The sequence below is a fragment of the Phacochoerus africanus genome, chromosome X, assembly GCF_016906955.1.
Source record: "Phacochoerus africanus isolate WHEZ1 chromosome X, ROS_Pafr_v1, whole genome shotgun sequence".
In the NCBI taxonomy this organism is placed as follows: Eukaryota; Metazoa; Chordata; class Mammalia; order Artiodactyla; family Suidae; genus Phacochoerus; species Phacochoerus africanus.
Genome location: NC_062560.1, coordinates 116,648,480 through 116,671,899, shown reverse-complemented (window position 1 = coordinate 116,671,899; position 23,420 = coordinate 116,648,480).

Here is a 23,420-nt window from a genome sequence, read left to right as displayed (position 1 = left end):
CTGTCAGGCTCTTTGTGTGAAAGGTGGAGCCCGGAGAAGAGGAAGGATCCCATCGTGGAGAAGAATGATCCAGACCATGGAAGTGGCTTTGACGCCTTCCGTTCCCATTTTCCTTTCTTCAACGTCCTTTCCATTGCCAGGCCACTCAGCGCCTCTCTTCAGCTGATTTTCTCCAACCCAAACAGAAGACTGATTTCTCCCATAAGTGATGCTTTGTAGTTGAGGATCCTCAGGGGTTCATCTCCTCTCTCCCATTAACCAAGCTCATGTCACTTTAAAGAGTGAAAATAGCATAACACGCTCAAGTATCCAAACTACAGATTAAAACCACACAAAAGGCCTTAATGATGCCAGACAGGCCACATCATCCATCAAGAAAAAAAAAATCATGCCTAAAGAAAAAAATGTGCTCCAAGCCTTATTTACATTAGAGATAATAACAGTTCTGCCCTCAGTTTCTTCATATCTGATTTAATAAGATTCCATCCCATCTAAATTCTTATCACAGCGAAAGAGAAAGAGTATCGGGGATCCAGGAGTCGCCTTCCTAACCCCCATCCGTATACTTGGTACAGTTTAGAAACTGCCAGCTTCTCATTTGGTCTTATAACATGGAGTATGATAACACCTCAGGACAACAGTTGGGAAAGACTAGCTGGGCTTCTATGTTATTGTGTGAGGTCTATTTGTAAAAGAATTTATTATCATAAAAATAAAATTCCTTCAATAATGACCCTATAGAAAGAGCAGCCTCAAGAGCTCTGGCAGGGATTCCAAACCTGAATTAAAATGGACTATTTTGCATAGGGGGAATTAGACCCACGTTACTGAGAAGTGATTTCATTATGTCTGATATTATCGAAATGACTACTGGAAGAATTAAAAGTGATTAGCTACGGAGTACAAGTGGTGCCTATTTGCTTCCTGAAGTGTCCGAGAACTTTAAAAAATGCAGTTGGCTAAAAGCAGACTAAAATAATCTAGGACTAATAGCTATTTTATATATTTATATATGGATGTGTATCTGTGTCTTTGGAGGTTCACGGGGTATTTTTTTTCGTAGTGGAGTTCTCAGTAGCACATAGTAAATCAGCATTTCTCAGACATTAAAGAAAACCCACTGAGTAATTCGATGCAACTTAAAAATAAATCTTTGACCCCTATTACAAACAATGCAAATAGTACTAGGCCCTACAGGGCAAAGATAGCTAGCTTTTCGTTTCAGAATCTAAAAAATGTTGATCTAAACAATAAAGCCGCAGACTAGTAACCGCCTCATGCCCTTACAGAAATTACCCCTTGTTAGACTAATCAGATGCCCTTTTGTGACCGAGGGCTCGGCCTGTTAGGTCAAGTGGCTATTGTGGCCGTCATCTAGGCTGGATGTCTCCCAGCTTTTGATTTGGTTTGTGAGGTCATCTCATGTCAGCTGAGAAGATAGGTTCCAACCCCCACCCCTGCTTTGTTGGCTGCGCTAGGAACTCCTCAAAGACACAAACCAGGGCTCCTTATGCTGCAGTTCCTCCCAGAGGACGGCATAGTGGCTATAGCACCCCGCGATCATGCCATATTTGTATGTGGAGTCGAAAGAGAGTTTCCAAATGAAGAGGAGTTTATCGATGAGCCCGGACTGAAGGGAGAGCATGTGGAGCGGCAGGTGACATTCCGACGGTTGAACCTCTGCCTGGTGCTGCCCTGCAGTTTGTCTTCCGCGGTGACCCAGAGGCTGGAAGAGAAAGTTCACCTCTGTTCTCGCGAGTCACCGGGCTGGATGGATGAGGCAATGGGCAGGTATTCACATCTGGGGATGTTCCCCTCTCCTTACATCTTGGGCTGCGGCTGGGACTTGATTTAACTAATGAAATGTGGAGTTCCCCTTTTGGCTCAGCAGTAACCAACCCGACTAGTATCCATGAGGACCAGGGTTCGATCCTTGGTGCCACTCAGTAGGTTGAAGATCCAGCGTTCCCGTGAGCTGTGGTGTAGATCGCAGCCACAGCTCGGATCTGGCACTGTTGTGGCTGTGGTGTAGGCTGGCGGCTGCAGCTCCTATTCAACTCCTAGCCTAGGAACTTCCGTAAGCCACGAGTGCAGCTATATAAAGAAAAAAAAAATTAAAAAAAAAAAAAGCCGAGGTGGGGAGGAGGAGCAAATGTGTGTGTGCTAGGGTGATAGAAAACCAACACTTTTGGGGCACTTGCTAGATGTCAACACTGTGCGGTATATTTTCTATCCATTACATCATTTAAACCTTACAACAATATTATGAGATAAGCACTTCAAAACTTATTCAGACACACAGACCTTATACTAATTCAAAACTGTGTACCCATCACCCAGCTCAAGATGTGAAACAGGAGAAATGGTAATAAACCCCCCGGTGTACTCCTCTTGTTGGTGACCATTTTTTTCTCCAGTTCTTTGCCGTTCCAACGTTTCAGAGAAAAACTTTGTACATGTCTTCTTGTAAATGTCAGGAAGTGGGATTTCTGCCTCATGTAGTGTGGATATCTGTTACTCGGTATTGCTGAACGGTCTCCATATTTATAATCCCTTTTGTAATGTTTGAAAAGATCGGTTTCTCTGGCTCCTTGTGGTATTTTACACCGTCAGGCCCTAATATTGTTGCCAACTGGGTTGTGTGCAATAATATATCCTTCGTGGTCTTAAGTTTTATTAAAAAAAATTTTTTTTTTGCTTTTTTTTTTTAAGGGCTGCACCCGCGGCATATAGAGGTTCCCAGACTAGGGTCCAGTTGGAGCTACAGCTGCCGGCCTACACCACAGCCACAGCGATGCCAGATCCTTAACCCTCTGAGCGGGGCCAGGGGTCAAACCGGCAACCTCATGGTTCCTAGTGGGATTCGTTTCCACTGCGTCACGACGGGAATGCGTGTGGTCTCCAGTGTTATTTCCGTGATAACTAGGGAGTGGTCATGATGTTTCATGTATTTGTTCACCATTCAAGTTGTCTCTTCTGTGAACCGCTTCATCATATACTTGGCCACTTTTCTTTTGGGTTGTTAGTTTTCTTTTAACTGATTTTAAGAGCATCTTGATATATTCTAGATACCAGTCTTTGTTAGTTCTGTTTATCCTGTTTTCTAGAAGGCAAAAGAGAGGCTCAGAGAAGGAGACTGAGTTTGTCCATCTTACGCAGTGATTAGCAGAGCTAGGGGTTGCAGCCCAGGTCTGACTACACTTGAACATGAAAGGCAGTCGCTGGATTCTATCCACCTACATTTAGTCTTTATTAGTAAGAAGCCTTTGAAATACATGCTTCTGAGATCATCAGAATTGTTCCTCTCAGAATCTGTAAATCGTAGAAGGTTCAACTTAATATCTTCAGATAAGACAAAGAGCCAGAGAGAAACTCAAATATATTTTATTCTCAGGTCCATGAAACTCCTTGGATTTGCTTATACTTTTCATAATTCTTAAATCACACATATAGACATTAACATATCTACACACAATTAGACATTTTCTGGCACCAGGTATTAGCTCCTAGAGGGTTATTGAGGTTACGAAAATTTAGTTCATATTGAAATGATCGATTTACATAAAGAATGTTTATGTTGTAGTATAGCCGATCCAATCGATTGCGTTATTAAAGTCAGATGAAAAAAAATCCTCATGAAAGCACGAATCCATTGATTAGCTAAAACTGTGGTTTTAAGACAAACATAATAGCTTAAAACCAAAGCAACAACAACAAAAGAAGTGTCTGGCTTGAAGTATATGAAATGTGGGAAGAAGAGGTTTCCCCAAGGAACAGATGATTGGGTTTGTAATTATAATTTACAAAAACCGAGAGAAAATGATGAGGCCAAATGTTAAAAGAAATGCTGAAAGAAATTGGTTCTAGGAGTTCCGTGCATTCATTTCTTCGATTTCCTTTTCAACAAATACGTCTTGAGGACCCACTATGGCCCGGGTGCCGTCTTCGCCCTCCTGGAGCTTCGTGGCCAGCAGTGGTCATGAAATGGCTAGTTCTGTGGTCTCTGGACACACATTACTATCAGATATACGCTATGAAGGAGAAGTGCGGATACTTGACACAGGCGAAAAGGAATGTTTTCCAGGAGAATTAAGTGTCTAAGGTCAGTCTGGGCCAGTGGGTGGAAAATCCATGCGACCGAGATGGAAAGCAAAGAGTTACCAAACAGGGCGAGTGACAATGAGGACATGATGTGCTCTCTAATCCACAGAGTCAGTGGAGTATAAAACAAGCCAGGGAAAGAGACTGAAGGGGTGATTATAGACCTGCTTACTCCTCTTCCTGTAAGAGAGGTATTCATTACTGAAGAAGCCAAAAAGGTCACTAAAGAAGAAAGAGAGGCTTTAAGAGGTGGCAATCACAGCTAAAACGGGCAAGACCAGAACAATTAGCAGCAGGCTGTAAAAGGATGGACCAGAGGCAGACAGGAGGGAGAAGCACCAGCTTTCTGACGCGGGCCCTGGGGAAGCAGGGAGTAGATTCGGGCAGGTCACCGTGCATGGGACAGAATTCACAGGTGAAGGCTGGTTTCTGTGGTTTGGTTGTTTTGTTTTTGTTTTTGTTTTTTGCCAGAAAAGAGGAGGCGCCTTAGCATGCATGGGGCCCACCACCAAATGGCAACGAGGAGTGCAGCATCATACACTGTTTAGCAGAGGGGGCAAAAATGCTCCCCAGGAGGAGAAAGTAAGAGGCCCTTAGGACAATGAAGTGTGCGTTTGACTTGAGCCCGAATAAACTCGCCAAGTTTCTTGATTCACAGGGGGCACTGCGTTCTCATTTTCGTGCCAAAAGACCATCTCCTAGGATATGGAGGCCATCTGTGTCAAGGAGCAAAGCCCTTCAAGATGATTTCAATGTAAAATGTGGCGTGACGGGGGCCATATTGTCTGACACTGTCCACCCCCTTTCGTATTTCAACAAGTTAAGCACAAAGGAAGTAAAAAACTGCCAGCAACAATGAACCAGAATTCCCAGACAGCTCCAGGGGTGAGGGCGAAGCCTTTGACAGAATTAAGACAAGTCAGTGTGGATGAGCACAAAGGTGTCTAAAATCACTAAGTATGGGGTTTGCAACGAGCACAGAAAGACAGCCAGCTCCGTGAGAAGCCACAGCCCTGGGCCCCAGGCTGGCTCAGCTCCTTGCCTCTGAGGGTCGCAGTGGGAAGGAGAAGAAACTGCCTTTCTTGCTTACGCGCAGGCTACCTGTCTGCACGAGCCCGGGTCCTGCCAGCCTCCGCACTTGGCCGAATTAATTCCACTCGGGGCTTGTCAGTTTCCAGTGGTTGCTCAGCTGGACATGGCGATGCCAAATGTCCCCCCCAGTTTTGCTGAGACATCATTGACACACATCCCTGTGTAAGCTTAAGGTGTACAGCATCAGATTCCCGAGAAGCAAACTTAGGTTTCATGCTGAAATACCTAGAGTTGAGAAGACGCATTTGCGGCTTGCTTCAAAATCATCCAAGGTTCAGGCGGAGAAGAGGGAGTGAGGGTAGCGGTGAAGAAAGGCTGGCTACGAGTCCCCAAGAACTGTCCCCATCGTCTCCCTCATCGTCTGTTCCTTCACCAGACATCTCGAGACATGCCTCTGGGGGAGACGCTGTGCGGGGCCCCACGGGGCAGGCAGACGAATGAGTCCGAGTTCTTAGTTCACAATCTCACGGGGAGAAAGGCTGGCACCAGAGGAGGGAGAGAAAACAGTTCTGGTTCGTGCCCTTTGGGACAAATTTCAGGAAGAGGTGGTATTTGAGCTGATCCCCTGAAAGAGGAGTGTGATTGCGTCTGGTGAATAGGTGGGTGTAAGGCTGCCTCGAGCAAAGAGTTACCTGGGACACGGGATCAGACTGGCCAATATAATATATTCTGTCTTCCTGTCTGGACAAACATACCTTTATAGATATCTCAAAGCCTGGGCTGGAACTTCGATTTCTTGTACGCCATGGAAATCTGGGCTGGAACATGGCCACGCACGGAGAGCCAGTCCCCTGGCCTATAGCCTGTCTCTTTCCTCTTCCGACCCTGGGTTCCAGCCCTCGTCACAGGGAGGGTCCCTGCCCATGCAGGTAGACCCTTCGGCCCTCAAATCCCAAGTTCATCCCAAACTCCACAAACAGCCCCCCTTGATTGCTCTGCCACACTACTGGCATCGTCATCCGCCTTGGAGAGGATGGACACAAGGAAGCGTCCCCCTCAGACCCCGGGACTGAGTCTAGAGTCGTTTGGGCAGGCGAGCTGGGGTCCTGCATTACCTGGGTTTGGTCTAGAGGTGGGATGGAGGGAGGCCAGGCCTGCAGATTCCTTGCCTTGTGAGAGAGGCCCGAGCATGGCGCTCCAAGCACAAAATGAGGATGGAGTCCCTCTTGGTGCTTTCTGTGTGGTTGCAGGGAAGTAAGAACTTGTGTAACCCCGGGCTCTTTAACTTCCACAGTGGGGATGATAGGAGGGACTAACGGACTGGGTTGGATTGAGAAGTACGGGAGATGATGCAGGTAAAGCTTTTAGAGCAGCACCGGGCATGTTGTCATTGCTCAATGAATGAAAATACAGCCAGCTAGATTTTTTTTTTTTTTTGTCTTTTTAGGACCGCACCCAACACATTTGGAGGTTCCCAGGCTAGGGGTCGAATCAGAGCTACAGCTGCTGGCCTGCACCACAGCCACAGCAACATGGGATCCGAGCCTCATCTGCGACCTACCCCGCAGCTCACAGCAACGCCAGATCTCTGACCCACTCAGCGAGGCCAGGGATCGACCCCACATCCTCATGGATACTAGTCAGATTCGTTTCCACTGCGCCACAATGGGAACTCCAGCCAGCTCGGTTTTTCTCCCTCTGAAATGATTGAACGGGCTTGTTGCTTTGAAGGAGGAGGAGGGAGTGAGAAAGATGTTGAAAGAGCCTCGAAGAATCTTGTAAATAATGAGCAAACCTTACACGTGTAAGTAAGAGTCCTTTGTCATAAAAGCGTTCATTTCGTGTGTGCTGAGCTGAGGTCTGCTGTTGACGGAAAGAAGAGGCAGGCAAGCCAGGCACAGAGAATCAAGATACACGAAGAATCATTTCCCTTCTCATCAGGGAACAGGAATGCATTTCTTGCCACTTTCTGCCTTTAGGGGCAGCAGCTTGCCTGTAACTATGTCATGTGAATAATGTGCCAATCACAATGAATTAGTGACCGTGTATGACAGGAGAAGACACAGCGAGTGACTGGAAGGGTCACCACCTCAAGTGTGAGGTAAGAAAGCTGCATTTCTATTCACGTCATTCTACCATCAACTGTGCAGGGCAGCTGAGCTGTGGGGCTGAGCGCAGGCTCCGGAGCCAGGCGTCCTGGGCCCATGTCCCAGCTTTGCCACTTTCCAGCTGTGTGACTACAGACAAGTTTCTTAACTGCTTTGTTTCTGTAACATGGCAGTAATAATAATAATAAATAATACCTACTTCCTAGGGTTGTTGGATGAATACAGTTAATGTATATAAAGCATTTAGGATGGACACATCGTAAGCCCTATATAAATATGATTTTCATATCGTTATAATACATCCTGATAAGAAATTTTCTGCCCTTTCAAACACCACCCACCCATACCTTATTCGGAATTAGTGGGGCTTAACTATACTTAGAGAAAGTGTTTTTTGTTTTACTTTTTAGGGCCACACCTGCAGCATATGGAAGTTCTGGACTAGGGACTGAATCAGAGCTCCAGCTGCCGGCCTACGTCACAGCCACAGCAGCGCGGGATCTGAGTTGCATCTGTGACCTACACTGCAGCTTGGGGCAATGCTGGATCCTTAACCCCCTGACGGAGGCAAGAGATTGAACCCACATCTTCACAGACATTCTGGTGGGTTTTTAACCTGCTGAGTCGCAATAGGAACTCGCAGAAAGTTTTACTATTAATAATAATAGTGACAAGAGTCAATAATGGTTGAATTTTTATTATATGTGAGGCACTCCTCTTTTTTTCCTACAAGCACCAGCTCCTTTATTCCCCACTTCAATCCTTGAGGAAGGTACATGTGATAGATGAAGAAACCGAAGGTCGAAGAGGGCAAGTAACCTGATCAGGGTCACAGAGGTCATTACCGATGAAGCCACATTGCAAACCAATGTCTGCTGAGGGCCAAGCTCTGCCTGCTGAGCTGCCTGAGCGGAAAGTTTCCTGTTTCTCCGGTGCCAATGATGCGGATAGAGATAAGTCGCTGAGAACAAACCCACTATTCCAGTTAGACTCACTGTGGTGCTTTCAGGAAAGGAGTTTGGAGAGTGGGCTCCTTATACCTGCAGCGGGAAAAGACACTGCAGATGTGAAGAGGCAGCTTTGCTCACTTAGGAGCAGCAGCCGCCTGCCCTGCAGAACCCCAGCACAGGTACCAGGAGGTGAAGGCGGTCGGGGATGGTGCAACAGAGTGAGGTTCTGTCTCAGTCCATTTGGGCTGCTATAACAAAAACACCATAGACTAGGTGGCTTAAATAACAGATGTCTGTCTGTCTTTCTTTCTTCCTTCCTTCCTTCCTTCCTTCCTTCCTTCCTTCCTTCCTTCCTTCCTTCCTTTCTTTCTTTCTTTCTTTCTTTCTTTCTTTCTTTCTTTCTTTCTTTCTTTCTTTCTTTCTTTCTTTCTTTCTTTCTTTCTTTTTGCCTTGCCCATGGCATATAGAAGTTCCCCGGGCCAGGGATCGAACCCTTGCCGCAGCAGCAACCCAAGCGGCTGCAGTGACAACATGGGACCCTTCACCACAAGGGAACGCCACACGAGACGTATCTCTCCAGTTCTGGATACTGGAAGTCCAAAATCAAGGTACTAGCACATCTGGTCCTAGTGAACGTCCAGTTCCTGGGTTATTGGTGGTTGTCTTCTGGCTGGATCCTCACATGGCGGAAGCAGAGAGGGTTCTCCGGGATTTCTTTTCTAAGGGCACTAACTCCAGTCATAAGGGCTCTGCCCTCATGACCTAATCACCACCCAAAGGCCCCCACCTCCAAATGCCATCACCTTGGGGGTTAGGATCTCAGCATCTGCAGTTGGGAGAACACGAGCATTCAGCCCATAACAGGTTCCTTACTGCTACAGAATGTGGCTGCGACCACCCAGGGACGGGCGCAGGTGGAGGCCATGGTTAGGGGTCTCATTTCCTTTCAACCGCTTGGATAGTTGGGAGCAAGAGGGATAATTTTATCCGGTAGCCTTGACGGATCAGCATCAATCTTCTTCCTTGACAAATCTCCATTCGCCTTTCCTTCTGTGGAAATGTATCCAGTGGGTCACTGGCAAGGGACAGGTTCAAAGCTGGCTCTAAGTCCTTTGTACGCAGCAGGGTTCCTAGAAGGGGGTCCTCATGGAAGAGCAGGATTGAATGCTCAAGGGGAGTAGCTCTCTGGAACTTTCTCCAGTGGAAAGTGGCAGCCTGCTTTACAATCCAAGAGAACCATAGATGGCTTGGGCTGGAGGGAAACTCAGAGACCATTGAAACGAAGCTCCATTTTCACACGAAAAAAACAGAGAACTGGAGGCCCCAGGAAGGAGAGGAACTCTTGTAAGGTCATGCAGCACGCTTCCCTGTTTTTCAGTTTTCTTTTTTTTTAAATTATTTTATTTTATTTTATTTTATTTTATTTTATTTTATTTTATTTTTTGGTCTTTTTGCTATTTCTTGGGCCGCTCCCGCGGCATATGGAGGTTCCCAGGCTAGGGATCTAATCGGAGCTGTAGCCACCGGCCTACGCCAGAGACAAAGCAACGCGGGATCTGAGCCGCGTCTGCAACCTACACCACAGCTCATGGCAACGCCAGATCGTTCACCCACTGAGCAAGGGCAGGGACCGAACCTGTATCCTCATGGCTCCCAGTCGGATTCGTTAACCACTGCGCCACGACGGGAACTCCTCTTTTCTTTTTTTTTAAACAAACAGGAGTTTATTAACATGTATGCCTCATATACACATGGGAGATGCCAAGGAAGCTCAGTAATTCCTGTTCTTCCGTTTTCTATGGTGAGTTTCTTCCTCTTGGCTTCTACTGCAGGGTGCCCTGGGACAGGCTCCTTCTGGCATATCTATCAGCTATGCAAAGTCAACACAATGGGATGTTTTCTTTCATTGAAAACCACTGTTGCCTTGCCAGTTGAAACCGAAGTCCCCCAAAGAATCATTTCCTCACTAGGATAATTTTGCTACAAGCTTTCCATTAATCCAATCATACATTCAGTAACGTGATTTGGCAGCTTATCGAAGTCTTCAGAAGCCACAGGGGATTGGAAGCATTGTCTGTTTTTATGACCCAAAGAAACAGAAACAAACCACAAGCCAAATAAGCCCCGTTTAACAATTGGTTTTGTTCCACATCATGTAGGAAACTCATGCACTCATGCATCCATCCAGCACACAAATGTGTACTGGAGCACCTGCTGGATGCAGGGCACTGCGCCAGGACGACTGGGGCTGCAGAGACCAGGCAGTCAAACACTGAGCACCCATTTCTTTCATGGCGGACAGCCTCGCAAGATAAACCACTTAGAACCAAGCTTCCTAATGCAGGGAGCAAGGAAGCAAGGGCCATGAAGGATGTACACACGAAGTTCAGAGGAGGAAGAGTCACGTCTAATGAGACCAGGGCCATCTTCACGGAGGACAGGACATTTGACGGGGCCTTGAGTATAAGTAGGATTTGGACCCCTGCACAAATGGTCTCGAAGGACATTCAGGGTTGGGGCCATGGGGTGTGACACGGAGTGTTAAGGCTTGGTTAGAGTCTGGTTTTCAATTTGGATTGTCTGAAGCTGCTTCAGAAGATACTGCAGGGAAGAAGGAAGGTCAAGCTGAAGGAATCCCCAGGTTGCCTACTGCAGTTTCACCCAAAGCACCTCGGCTTTAATGTATTTTCCACATGAGGGTCCCATGTAAGACCTTATTTGGGAGAAAAAAAACAAACCTTGGAAACAATTGGACCAGAGCACAGATAAATTACTGGGCAAGAAAAAGTCAGAGGTAAGACTAGAAAATTAGGCTGGGGCCCAAGGAAGAAAGACCCTGAAGGTAGGCCTAGGGATGTGGGCTGCCTGACGCAACTGGTGATAACGAACCCCTGGGGAATTTCAGTCCGAGTGGAAGGATGAGAGTCACAACTAGAGGGGTCAGAGTAGATTGGAGTGGGCAAGGCAGGTGGAAAGAGCCTGGATCCTTACCCTCGACGTCTGCTCTGTATCAGGCACTGTCCTGGCTGCTAGGGCTACAGTAGGGAACCAACCACAAGAATCCTTATGCTCGCAGAATTTATATTCTAGTATGAGAAGGCAGAAATCGATGAAGAGATGATACGTTGAGCGGTGGTGATAAGTGCTGAGGTACAAAGGCCCTGAGAGCGAGAGGGGTACTGTTTTAGATCGATCTCTGGGGGAAGGCCTCTCTGGAGCAATGACAGTTGGGTGAAGACCTGAACTGAGCTCGGGGGCCACGGGGGAATTGTCGTTTAAGCCTTGGAAGCATCCAGTTTCCTGAGGTAGTTGTGCTAAAGGATCGGCAAGGGGGTGCCTGAGGCTGAGTGAGCAAAGGACAAAGTGTGAAAAGACAAGATTGGACAGGAAACAAGTTCCAGAACACGGAGGGCCTTAGAGGTCATGCCAGGGACTTCGGAGTTTTTCGGAGTGCACCGAGAAGCCATGGGGGGATTTTGAGCACAGGAGTGACATACAGTTTCCAAGTGCTCCCTCTGGCTGCTGTGGGGAGCACAGACTAAGGGAGGCAAGAGTAGCTTGTTACTGGAAGCTCCCTCGTGGCACGGAGGCTTAAGGATCTGGTGTTCCTGCAGCTGGGGTGCAGGAACTGCAGCACAGGTTCAATCCCTGGAATGGGAACTTCCACATGCTGGGAGTGCAGCCATAAACAAAAGAGTAGCTTGTTACTTAGCAATACATACCTGAAACAGTGTGTGTGTGTGTGTGTGTGTGTGTGTGTGTCTGTCTCCGAGTGCTCGCTTCTGATTCATTGGCCTATTGGTCTGCTCTGGGGGTCATTCCCATCCTGTTTTGATCCCCTTGCTTTGTAGTATGCCTTAATAACTGGCAGGGTGACACTGAGGTTTACAGATTTTTTTTGTTTTTTTTGTTTTTTTTACTTTTCAGGGCTGCTCCTGTGGCATATGGAATTTCCCAGGCTAGGGGTCAAATCAGAGCCGCCTGCCTATGCCACAGCCACAGCCACACCAGATCCAAGCCTAGTCTGCGAACTACACCATAGCTCATGGCAACGCCAGATCCTTAACCCACTGAGCGAGGCCATGGATCGAACCTGTATCCTCAAGGATACTAATTGGGTTCATAACCCACTTAGCCACAATGTCCTGAGGTTCTCAGATTTAATACACAACAATGGCACAGCCTGTTTGCAGCATTATATCAAAGCTGGGTGATATTTTAGTGGAGATAAAGATATTTGGCGCGGGTTTAATTTAGGAATCATATACACCATCCCCTTGCTCAGAGCCTCCCTGGTCAAATGGGTTATTTAGAGCTTCCACAATCTGGCCTCCAACCACTTGCCTGGCTTCATTGCCTCCTCTTACTTTTTGCAAAGTAAGCACATCCCACTTTGCAGTCAAACCCAAGTCCCCTGAACACAGGCTGCACCCTTCTGCTCTCGTGCCCCGCTTTTTTTTTCAAATACCACGTTGTCCAGAAAGGCTTTCCCGATGCCCCTGGCAGGTTATGACTGTTCCCTCCCCTGAATCTTGATACCACTTGCTTGGCATTTTCTTTCCGTCCCTTACCTTCCTGGACCGTGGCCGAGTCATCAGTATCCTCGGCTTTGGAAAGCAGCGCGTGGCCTTTACTCTTTTCAGTCTCCCTGAGAACAGGGCAGGCAGCAGGTGCTTGTTAATTGCCCGATGAGCTGGATGTGGTGGAATAACTCGGTTGTTCTGTTTACTCCAGATCACCTGCCTTCTTCCCAGGCAGAATGAGAGCTGCTTTCAGGATCCAGCAGAAACCAAGTTGCTTCAAAATGTTGGGTGAAAGAGTTCCTGTCATGGTACAGTGGAAACAAATCCGACAAGGAACCATGAGGTTGTGGGTTTGATCCCTGGCCCCGCTCAGCGGGTTAAGGATCTGGTGTTGCTCTGAGCTGTGGTGTAGGTCACAGATGTGGCTCGGATCCTGCGTTGCTGCGGCTGTGGTGTAGGCCGGCAGCTACAGCTCCGATTGGACCCCTAGCCTGGGAACCTCCATATGCAGCAGGTGTGGCCCTAAAAAGCAAAATAAATAAATAAAATAAATAAAAATTTAAAAAATTGGGTACAGAGTCTGCCTTCTGTTCCCTGCTCCCTTTTTTCTTTTTTTAAAGAAACATGTTTACTGATAGAATTGGGGTCCTGTTAGATCCATGACCAATTGAACTGTTTTCCTGGAATGCCTGCTTGAAGTGGTTCATGCACAGTATTTCCAAGTCCTCTTGACTTAGCATTGGGGCAGGACAGTTCAGTGGGGAAGGCAAACTGATTTCTTGACTTCATTTGGATCAAACGACTGGATGGACCGGCTTTGTTTCGGCATCCGAGAGGTGTGGCTGGAGTGGAGTGAGGGAGTAAAGACAGACGCGTGGGGTCAGAGGACAACACTTGCTTTCCTGCTTAAGGAAGAAATTCTAGGCTGTTATTGAGGATAACAGTAGTATTTTCAGGAATACAAAGCAACTGGTAGCATCATCAGAGCTGTCATGGGGCTCTACTAATTTCATGAAATGAGGTAAGACCTTTTCAGCTCGAATTACGTTTCTTCTGAGAATCACAGAAATCATATGGAAAAAGAGGTGAATTAGATGGCACCCACCTTCGGCCATGGCCATAAACTTGGAAACATGGACACAAGATGGTACAGAGGAAAGGAGTGTTGATCTTTGATAGGACACCTCCCTTCGCCTTTTTTCCTTACGCGGTACCTGTCAGAAATAAATGAAAGCTCCCAACAAAATCCCAGCACATAAACTGTACACTCGATAAGTTTACTTGGAGTTCCCGTCGTGGCGCAGGGGTTAATGAATCCAACTAGGAACCATGAGGTTGCGGGTTCGGTCCCTGCCCTTGCTCAGTGGGTTAAGGATCCGGCGTTGCCGTGAGCTGTGGTGTAGGTTGCAGACGCGGCTCGGATCCCGCGTTGCTGTGGCTCTGGCGTGGGCCAGTGGCTACAGCTCTGATTCGACCCCTAGCCTGGGAACCTCCATATGCTGCGGGAGCGGCCCAAAGAAATAGCAAAAAGACCAAAAAAAAAAAAAAAAGTTTACTTATCACCTCCTGTCTTTCCTTTACGAAGATGAACACTCTCCAAATAAATGTTTTGTTAGGGGAGCAAGCACATACATTTCCTAAGTGAATCCTGCATCCTGTGAAGGAAGACAGCATGCATTTTCAATGCATACTCTTAGCCTTATATTCTAGCCCCCTTGCTACTCGTAAGTGTGGCTCATGAATCAGTAGCAGCAGTGGCAGCAGCACCTGGGCACTTAGAAGACATTTCAATTTCAGACCCCATCCCAGACCCACAGAATCAGAACAGGCATTTTAACAAGATCCCCAAGTGAGTCACATGCACTTTAAACTTTGAGAAGCAGAGCTCGAGATGTTGCCTTTCAGGAAAAAATAAATAAATAAATAAATAAAAGAGGAAGCCATCCCAACGGACTGGGATGGAGCTTGCCTGAATGCACATCTTAACTGGCAGACCTCAACATCTCGCCTGGGATTATTATGGCATCGATGACAACTGCACTGTTTGGTTTGCAGTATTTAATGAGTTTCACAACAGAAAAGGGGAACTAAAATCCAACTTTTGAAAATTCTTCATAAGACATCAATACCTTTAAAAAAATATCAGCTGACCCTTGACCTCGATGTTGGCATGAGAGGGAAGAGCAATCTGTATGCAGAAGAGGTATTCTTAAAGCATCCATTCCCATCCATTTGTTTCCTTCAACCAAGCAAGAGTTTAGATTGTCGTAAATGCATTCATTTGGTCTGTAAAAGTCGCAGGTATGTTATTTTACATAAATTCCAAGATTATGAGACGGGTGACTCCAAGTACATACTTTTCCAGCCTAAAATGGGAATGTAATAGTTCACCTGCTGGGACTAATTTCCAAAGAGATGGAAGTGCCTGGCAACACATCTTTTAGCCAAGCAAATTGGACAGCTTCTGTTTTAAAAAGGGAATTTTTATGGGCTAACATTTGTTTCTTTGCCTCTCAACATATTGGGCTACTCTCAGTCACAACCAGGACATATAACGCATGTTCAAATGTTAGGATTCACAGGGCTTGATTAAAAAAGCTGTTTTTCATGGCCACCTTGGCAGGCTTACCCGATAGCTCTCACTTATTCTTTTAATTTTCTTTTTTTCTTTTTTTTTGGTCTTTTTGCCATTTCTTGGGCTGCTCCCTCGGCATATGGAGGTTCCCAGGCCAGGGGGCTAATCGGAGCTGTAGCCGCCGGCCTACGCCAGAGCCACAGCAACGCGGGATCCGAGCTGCGTCTGCGACCTACACCACAGCTCACGGCAACGCCGGATGGTTAACCCACTGAGCAAGGGCAGGGACCGAACCCGTAACCTCATGGTTCCTAGTTGGATTCGTTTCCGCTGCGCCACGACGGGAACTCCTAATTTTCTTTATTACTATACTCAACCCTCTGTCCATGTCAAGCCTGAGTGGGAGAAAGTGGAAAATAATAGAAGAAATCTAGAAAAGTGTGATTTTCAAAAATGGAGGCCTTTCCAATGATTAAGCTTAGTAATGACTTATCTTTAGATATTTTTATCAACCAAGAAACTTGGCTGATAAGGTGTTGACAAGAACCAATCAGTGAGACATTTAGGAAATAGCTGCAGCCAGTTCAAGGTTTAACTATCATCCTAAAGCTGATGACTCCAGGCATTCCCATCATGGCACAGCGGAAACGAATCCGACTAGGAATCATGAGGTTGTGGGTTTGATCCCTGGCCTCGCTCAGTGGGTTGAGGATCCGGCGTTGCCGTGAGCTGGGGTGTAGGTCACAGACGTGGCTCAGATTCTGCATTGCTGTGGCTGTGGTGTAGGCCGGCAGCTATAGTTCCGATTCGACCCCTCGCCTGGGAACCTCCATATGCGGAGGGTTTCGCCCTAAAAAGCAAAAAAAAAAAAAAAAAAGCTGATGACTCCAAACATTCCGCAATGTATGAGAGTCGAACAGTAGACTCACATGTTATTGGAAGCACATGAGGGAGCCAATTCCCAGAGAGCTAACCCCCTCATTATGTTTTACTTTCTAGTCACATGTTCCAAAAATAGATGTTCATAATTTTATTTATCTTCCATGATTATAATCCTTTTGTTTACAACTGAAGACATAAATGCCTCAAGCCCAGTGAGAAGCCAACTGAAGCGAAATACTTACCATGTTACAGCGTAGCCAGTGATTTCCCTCTCTGCCTCAGTGAAGTCAGAGACGATGCTTCTTGTCATTAGTATTATTTCTTTTGTTTTTCTGAATTTCAATTTATTCTGGTTTTTTTTTTTTTTTGCTTCTTAGGGCCGTTCCCATGGCACATGGAGGTTCCCAGACTAGGGGTCCAATCGGAACTACAACTGCCGGCCTACACCAGAGTTCACGGCAACGCCAGATCCTTAACCCACTGAGCGAGGCCAGGGATCAAACTCACAACCTCATGGTTCCTCATAGTCAGATTTGTTTCCACTGCGCCACAACGGGAACTCCTCCATTTATTCTTATAAGGAAAAATGTATACGATTGAAAAATGTCCCTAGGATTTCCCGTTGTGGTGCAGTGGTTAACGAATCCAACTAGGAACCATGAGGTTGCGGGTTCGATCCCTGGCCTCGCTCAGTGGGTTAAGGATCTGGCGTTGCCATGAGCTGTGGTATAAATCGCAGACTCGGCTCCGATCCCGGGTTGCTGTGGTTGTGGTGTAGGCCGGTGGCTATAGCTCCAATTAGACCCTTAGCCTGGGAACCTCCATATGCCGCGGGTGCGGCCCTAGGAGAGACAAAAAGACAAAAAAAAAAATGTCATAATAGACGGTTTTGAACATACAGGCCAAGGTCTTTGAGACCATTGTCCAGGGTAGCACATAGTAAGCATTCAACAAAATGTCGGATGAATTGAAGAGACTGGAAAATTATAAAGAATGCCAAAATACCAGCTCTTTCAGTCAATTCAGTGGAAGTGGTCAGCCAACAGTTCTCAATGTCAGGTAGACAAATCCACTAGGTGACAGCTTTTCACTTGCTCACATTTGTGCTACAGTTTCTATAGAAACTCATCATTAGTTGCTTTCATCAAAGCACATCAAACACCTAAACGAGGCGTTCTCATTGTGACGCAACAGGATCGGTGGCATCTCTGGATCGCTGGGATGCAGGTTCGATCCCTGGCCCAGTGCAGGGGGTTAAGGATCTGGCTGCAGCTTCAGCATAGGTTGTAACTGCAGTTCAGATCTGATCCCTGGCCTGGGCAGGGCAGGGCAGCCAAAATGAAAAAAAAAAAAATTTCTAAATGAAGCCGTTCAAGGAAAGGGAGTAAGAAGTAATAGCAATTTGCCAGTATCCCAGAAAAATGGCCATACCTTATTCGGAGGTAGATTGTCAGGCAACTAGAAATCAGGTCAAGCGGACAAGCATCTATGGCATCAAACCCTCAGCACTGGGCTAGGCTGAGGCAGGGAGGGCAGAGAATACAACAGAATGTTAATGACTCTGTCTTCCAGTAACCGAACCACATTACCAAAGAGACACATCTCAGACATATGAAACAACTGGAGACAGATAGGATTAGGTAGCTGTACCTACAGGAGAGAGGAGAGGTCGATGCCAAATCAGTCTCCACACATTAAATTTAGTTTCATAGCTCCCCAAAGAATGGACGCCTACATTCTGGTCATGAATGGTCCATGTAATAACATTCCTTTAATACGCCTAGGATATGTAGCTATGGGTCCAAACCCATTAGAACAAAGAGAACTGAAAGTGGCAGTATCATTCTGTAGCTAAAAAGACCTTTGATCAAGAAGAATTGATTTTGCCTGCCAGTTTTCCACAATATCGATTGCAGAATTCTGTTATGGCAACACAAAACCAATGCAATGAGGCATCTTTGTTTTGGTTCTATTGGGATTTGATTCCAAAATCAGTCTAGCCAAGGTAGAGCGTCTAACACTGAAAGGTGATCAGGGGTAAGATATCCTGGCAGATTTCAGTGCACTCGAGTCACCCTGAGGCTGGTTGAGTCTCTACCCTCATTTCCTTCTGAAAGTGATGTGGGAGCCTGCATATCAGCCTCTGTTCTTTGCATAAATCACTATCATGCAAGCTCACTTGTCCCGACCGTCAGTAGATGATTTTGATTTTTGGATTTGAAACCTTGGCAGGGTCTGCATAGGACTGCAGGGGTGACTGGGGACAGGGCTTCATATAAAAGATGAGGGCAGTTTGAACTTTCTCCTGCTCTAGGGGCAGAGCAAGCCCAAAAGGACCAGTTTAAAGCAGAGATGAATTTGAAGCTGAAATCCCTGGTACACAGCTCAAGCTAGACCTGTGCTGGCCAGCACAGTGGCCACTCGTCGCGTGTGGTTATTGAGCACTTGATAGGTGGCTAATTGAATTGGATGTCCTGTAAGGGTAAAATATACACCCAATTTTGAAGACAATATGAAAAAAAGTAAATATTCCCATTAATAAATTTATATTGGTTTTATGTTGAAATGATTATATTTCGGATACACTTGGTTACATACAATATATTATTAAAATTATTTTCAGCTCTTTCTTTTCATGTTTTTAATGGGGCTACTGAAAAAATGAAAATTACATCCACGCTTTGCATTATATTTCTCTTGGTAGCGGCTGATCTGGAATCTTGCAATCCAGAGGCATAGAGTGAACCTCGGACTCGAGTTACTTTTCAACAGTCAAATATCTCAAAGTTCATTTCCTATTCCATTTGTTTCTGGTAACAGGGACCTGCGTGAATGGCCGTTGTCATCAGATTTGCTGTCCACGGGGAGCCCTGGCCTCTGCTCTTGTTTCAGGCACTGAGGCTTGGGCGATATATTATTCACTCGCTGTTACTGGTGGAAAATGCTATGTTGCCAAATGCTGCGCTCAGGAGATGAAAAAACACCCTTTCAGCTCATCTTCAGATGCCCAAATAAATCTCGTCCCCCTCCTCCCACCGCAACAAAAATATTACAATAATAAAGCATTCGTGTCAACCAAAAAGTATCCCAAAGTCTTTTGCGCCTGTAGGGAGACCTGCTGCCAATAAGGCATTAAATCTGAGGGAAACATTTCTGCAATTACTGATCAAATACAATACAGCTAAATTTCACCTCCAGCATATCATTTTGATAATGGGTATGGAAATTATCCATTCAATAGCTATTCAAAAATAACTCAGGAAGATTGGTTACTAGATACTTCACAGACCTTTGGAATAATCCTTTCTAATCAGGCTGGTGAGATTTCAATAGGCAACATCGGCCTTGGACAAAATAACCTTTGGGGGGTTACGGGGCTCCGGGCTTGCTCCTTCTCCCATTTGCTGTCCCGGAGGTGAAATCACAAGCAGGCAGGCAAAAAGGCAGGGACGGTTTCCTCGTGGGCCGAGCTGCTGCCCAATACCCACCAAAGCTCAGTGCAGACAGCTGTGCCTGCAAGTTAAGTGAGGCGCCTTAGTACTTATCAATCAGGAATCAGCAGGGCTTCTAGAGTTGTCCTCATTAAATTTAAAGTATATTCTCTCCCCAGCAGCAAACGTCTCCACTGCCATCCATTTCTGCACAGCCAATTTTAGGCAATCAAAGAGTGTTGGCTTCATCACTGTCTCCGCACAGATTTCCAGCTTGACACAGCTCTTCCCAGCTTCCCTGATCTTTGACAACCAGTAGCCCTCTCCCTCTGGTTGCCACCAACACGCCCCTGTCTCGGAGCCTTTTCTGATCCTTTTATCTTCTCACTGCCTTTCTCAGGGCAGGATGTGCTTGCCCATGAAAGATACCACTCCGACCTGGTCCGGCAGAAATGCTTCTTCCTTCTTCTTCATTTCCGGGTCCCCCAGATCTCAGTTCTCAGCACACGGTCGACGCTCACTTTCTCAAGGAGGCTCAGTGGTGAGGTGGAACAGAGTTACCGGCTGGCATCACGGAAGACCCTTCTACCCCTGATTAGCTCTGTGACCCTTGGGCAAGTCACTGAACCCATCTCTACCCCCGTTCCCTTCACTGTAACCTGGGAGTAATTATCACTCCTTCCTTGTAGGATTAGCTTGAGACTCACATAAGAGACTTATAAAGGGCTATAGACCTTTGTTCGTTCATTTGACAAGCATTTAATGAGCTCCTGTTTGGTCCAAGGCACGAGGTGACGCCAGGCTTACAAGGGCAAACAAGGTCCATTTCTTATCTTCAAGGAGCTCACAGCCTGGAGCAGGGCACAGACATGCAGCTGACTCCAATAGGCGGCAAACTGAGATGTGGGTTGTGGATGCCACAGGTAGATACCACGAGGATGAGAAGCCAGGAGCAGAGGCGATAGCATTGTGGCTCAGCAGAAACAAACCCGACTAGTATCCATGAGGACTCGGGTTCCATCCCTGGCCCAGCTCAGTGGGTTAAAGGATCTGGCACTGCCATGAGCTGTGGTGTAGGTCACAGACGCACTCAGAACTGGCATTGCTGTGGCTGTGGTGTAGGCCAGTGGCTGCAGCTCAGATTCGACGCTTAGCCTGGGAACTTCCATATGCCACAGGTGAGGCCCTAAAAAAAAACCAAGCCAGGAGCAGAGTGATTCATTCTGATCCAAGGTTTGTGGGAGTGGAAGAGGGAGGGAGACTTCAGAAAGGAGGTGGCATTTGCACTGGACCCGAAGGACAGTATGGGTTTTGACAGACCGAGGAGGATATGAAAGGCCGAGTGAGGGTGTTGGAAGGCAAGGAATGGTTTGGGGAGACACGGGAACACCTCGTCTGGCTGGAGATCAGAGTTTAGGGAAGACCGTGGGGAAGGAAATGGCTGTGCTGGGAAGGAGGGCTGAAGTGAGGTTGTGGTGGGCTTGGATTGCAGACTGAGGAGTCTGAGTTCAAGAAAAAGCTTTGGAGGAGTTCCCCGGTGGCTCAGCGGAGTAAGGATCTGGTACTGTCACTGCGGTGGCTCAAGCTGCTGCTGTGGCTTGGGTTGGATCCCTGGCCTGGGAGTTTCGGCATGCTGGGGGCATGGGGAAAGAACGAAAGGAAGGAAGGGAGGAAGGAGGGAAGGTTTTGGAGCAGTTTTGCAGTTTGGAAAGTTCGCTCTAGTGGCTGCCTGGAGAATGGACGGAAGACGTACAGGCCTAGAGACCAGAAGAACAGGGAGGAGAGTCATGTAATACAAAGCATAGAAACCAGACTTACCCAGCGGCTTCCCCAGAAGCCCAGTCTCCCTGAGAGAAGCTCTGTGGATGGTGGTCTCTGTGGCCAAATGTTTGGGAAATGCTTGTTGCAGGCCCCTCTTGAATATTCATAAAACACATTAGCATATTTTTCTAGTGTCTAAGAAGTCTGTTTTATTCAGCATTTTCTAAACTTAATTGACTATACATCCCCCCCCCCAGAAGATCCAGTAAAACAAATATTCATCTGTGTCAAGGTTATGAAAGACCTAAAAATCGTTGCCGACTGGAGTAAGACTACGGGGACCTGATGAATAAAGGCGGCGTGGTTTTCCGGATTGGAACCTGACCCAGAGAAAGGCCATTAGTGGAAAACCTGGTGAAAGCCAAGTACAGTCTGGTTTAGTTAACGGTATTGCACTAATATTTATGTCTTGGTTTTGACACACAGACTGTGGTTATGTGAGATTCCCCATTAGGGGAAGCTGAGGGCACAATACACGCAAGCTCTTTGTACTCTCTGCAATTCTTCTCTAAATCTAAAAGCAATCAAAATAAAGAGATTTGAAAATACGCATTTTCATCAAAAGAGACTGGGAAATTGCGGTGTAAACTGATTTTAAGCACAAGTCAGGTTTAATAATACATTTCATTGTCTTAGCATTTAGAAGTAAACATAAGCTTTTATTTTCACTAGATAAAAGAAACTTTGCCTCAAAATTTTATCACTAATATATGTAAAACATCTAGCAGATAATTGGAGTCTAATAAATCCTACTCCCCTTTTCCTTCTCTTCCTTGAATTTAGAAAACAAAATTGTGGAGTTCCCATTGTGGCTCAGCAGTAATGAACCCGACTAGTATCCGTGAGGACTCGGGTTCAATTCCTGGCCTCCCTCAGTGGGTTAAGGATCCAGCGTTGCTGTGAGCTGCAGTGTAGGTTGCAGACGAGGCTTGGCTCCCACTTTGCTGTGCCTGTAGTGTAGGCCGGCTCTTACTGGACCCCTAGCCTGGGAACTTCCATATGCAGGTGTAGCCCTTAAAAAAGAAAAGAAAAGAAAAGAAAAGAAAGTTGTCAGAGTTCCCACTGTGGCACAGTGGCTCGGGTTTGATCCCCAGCCTGGCACAGTGGGTTAAAGGTTCTGTTGTTGCCTCAGCTGCGGCCCAGGAAATTCCTATTTTGGTGAGTGTGGCCATTAAAAAAAAAAATGCCAAGTAGTTATTTAGAAATACTATTTTATTGACCCTAAAAGTTAGGTCTAACATTTGAAGAGCTATGTGAAAGCTTGTTCCTCTTCCACAGCAGATCGAGGAGATGGAAAAAGGCATTTAACACTCAGTTATCGAGTCTTCCTAGAGCAGACAGGAACTAAGACTGTGCAACTTCCAATGTTCTGTTTTTCACTGTGATGATTAGATAATAGAGGAGAACACCTCAGATAATGTCATATTTCTTTTTTTTTTCTGCTGTAAAAAGGATATTTTTTCTTTGGACATATTTCTTTTTTTTTTAAATTTTATAAGGACTTTTATTTTTTCCATCATAGCTGGTTTACAGAGTTCTGTCAATTTTCTGCCTTAAAGGAGTTCCTGTCGTGGCGCAGTGGTTAACGAATCCGACTAGGAACCATGAGGTTGCGGGTTTGGTCCCTGCCCTTGCTCAGTGGGTTGGGGATCCGGCGTTGCCGTGAGCTGTGGTGTAGGTCGCAGACGCGGCTCGGATCCTGCGTGGCTGGGGCTGTGGTGTAGGCTGGCAGCTGCAGATCTGATTCGACCCCTAGCCTGGGAACCTCCATATGCCGTGGGTGCGGCCCTAAATAAGTAAATAAATGGGACGGAATGAAAAAAATAAATAGGCGGAATGTGAAATAAGCATATTAGATAATACAGGGATCAAAATCAATTGTTTCAGAGGAAATTTATAACATAAAATGTACACGTGGCACAGTGACACCCTCTAGCACCCAAACACATACGTGTCCACACTGGTGCCCCCTCCTTCCCAGCTGTCTATCAACTTTA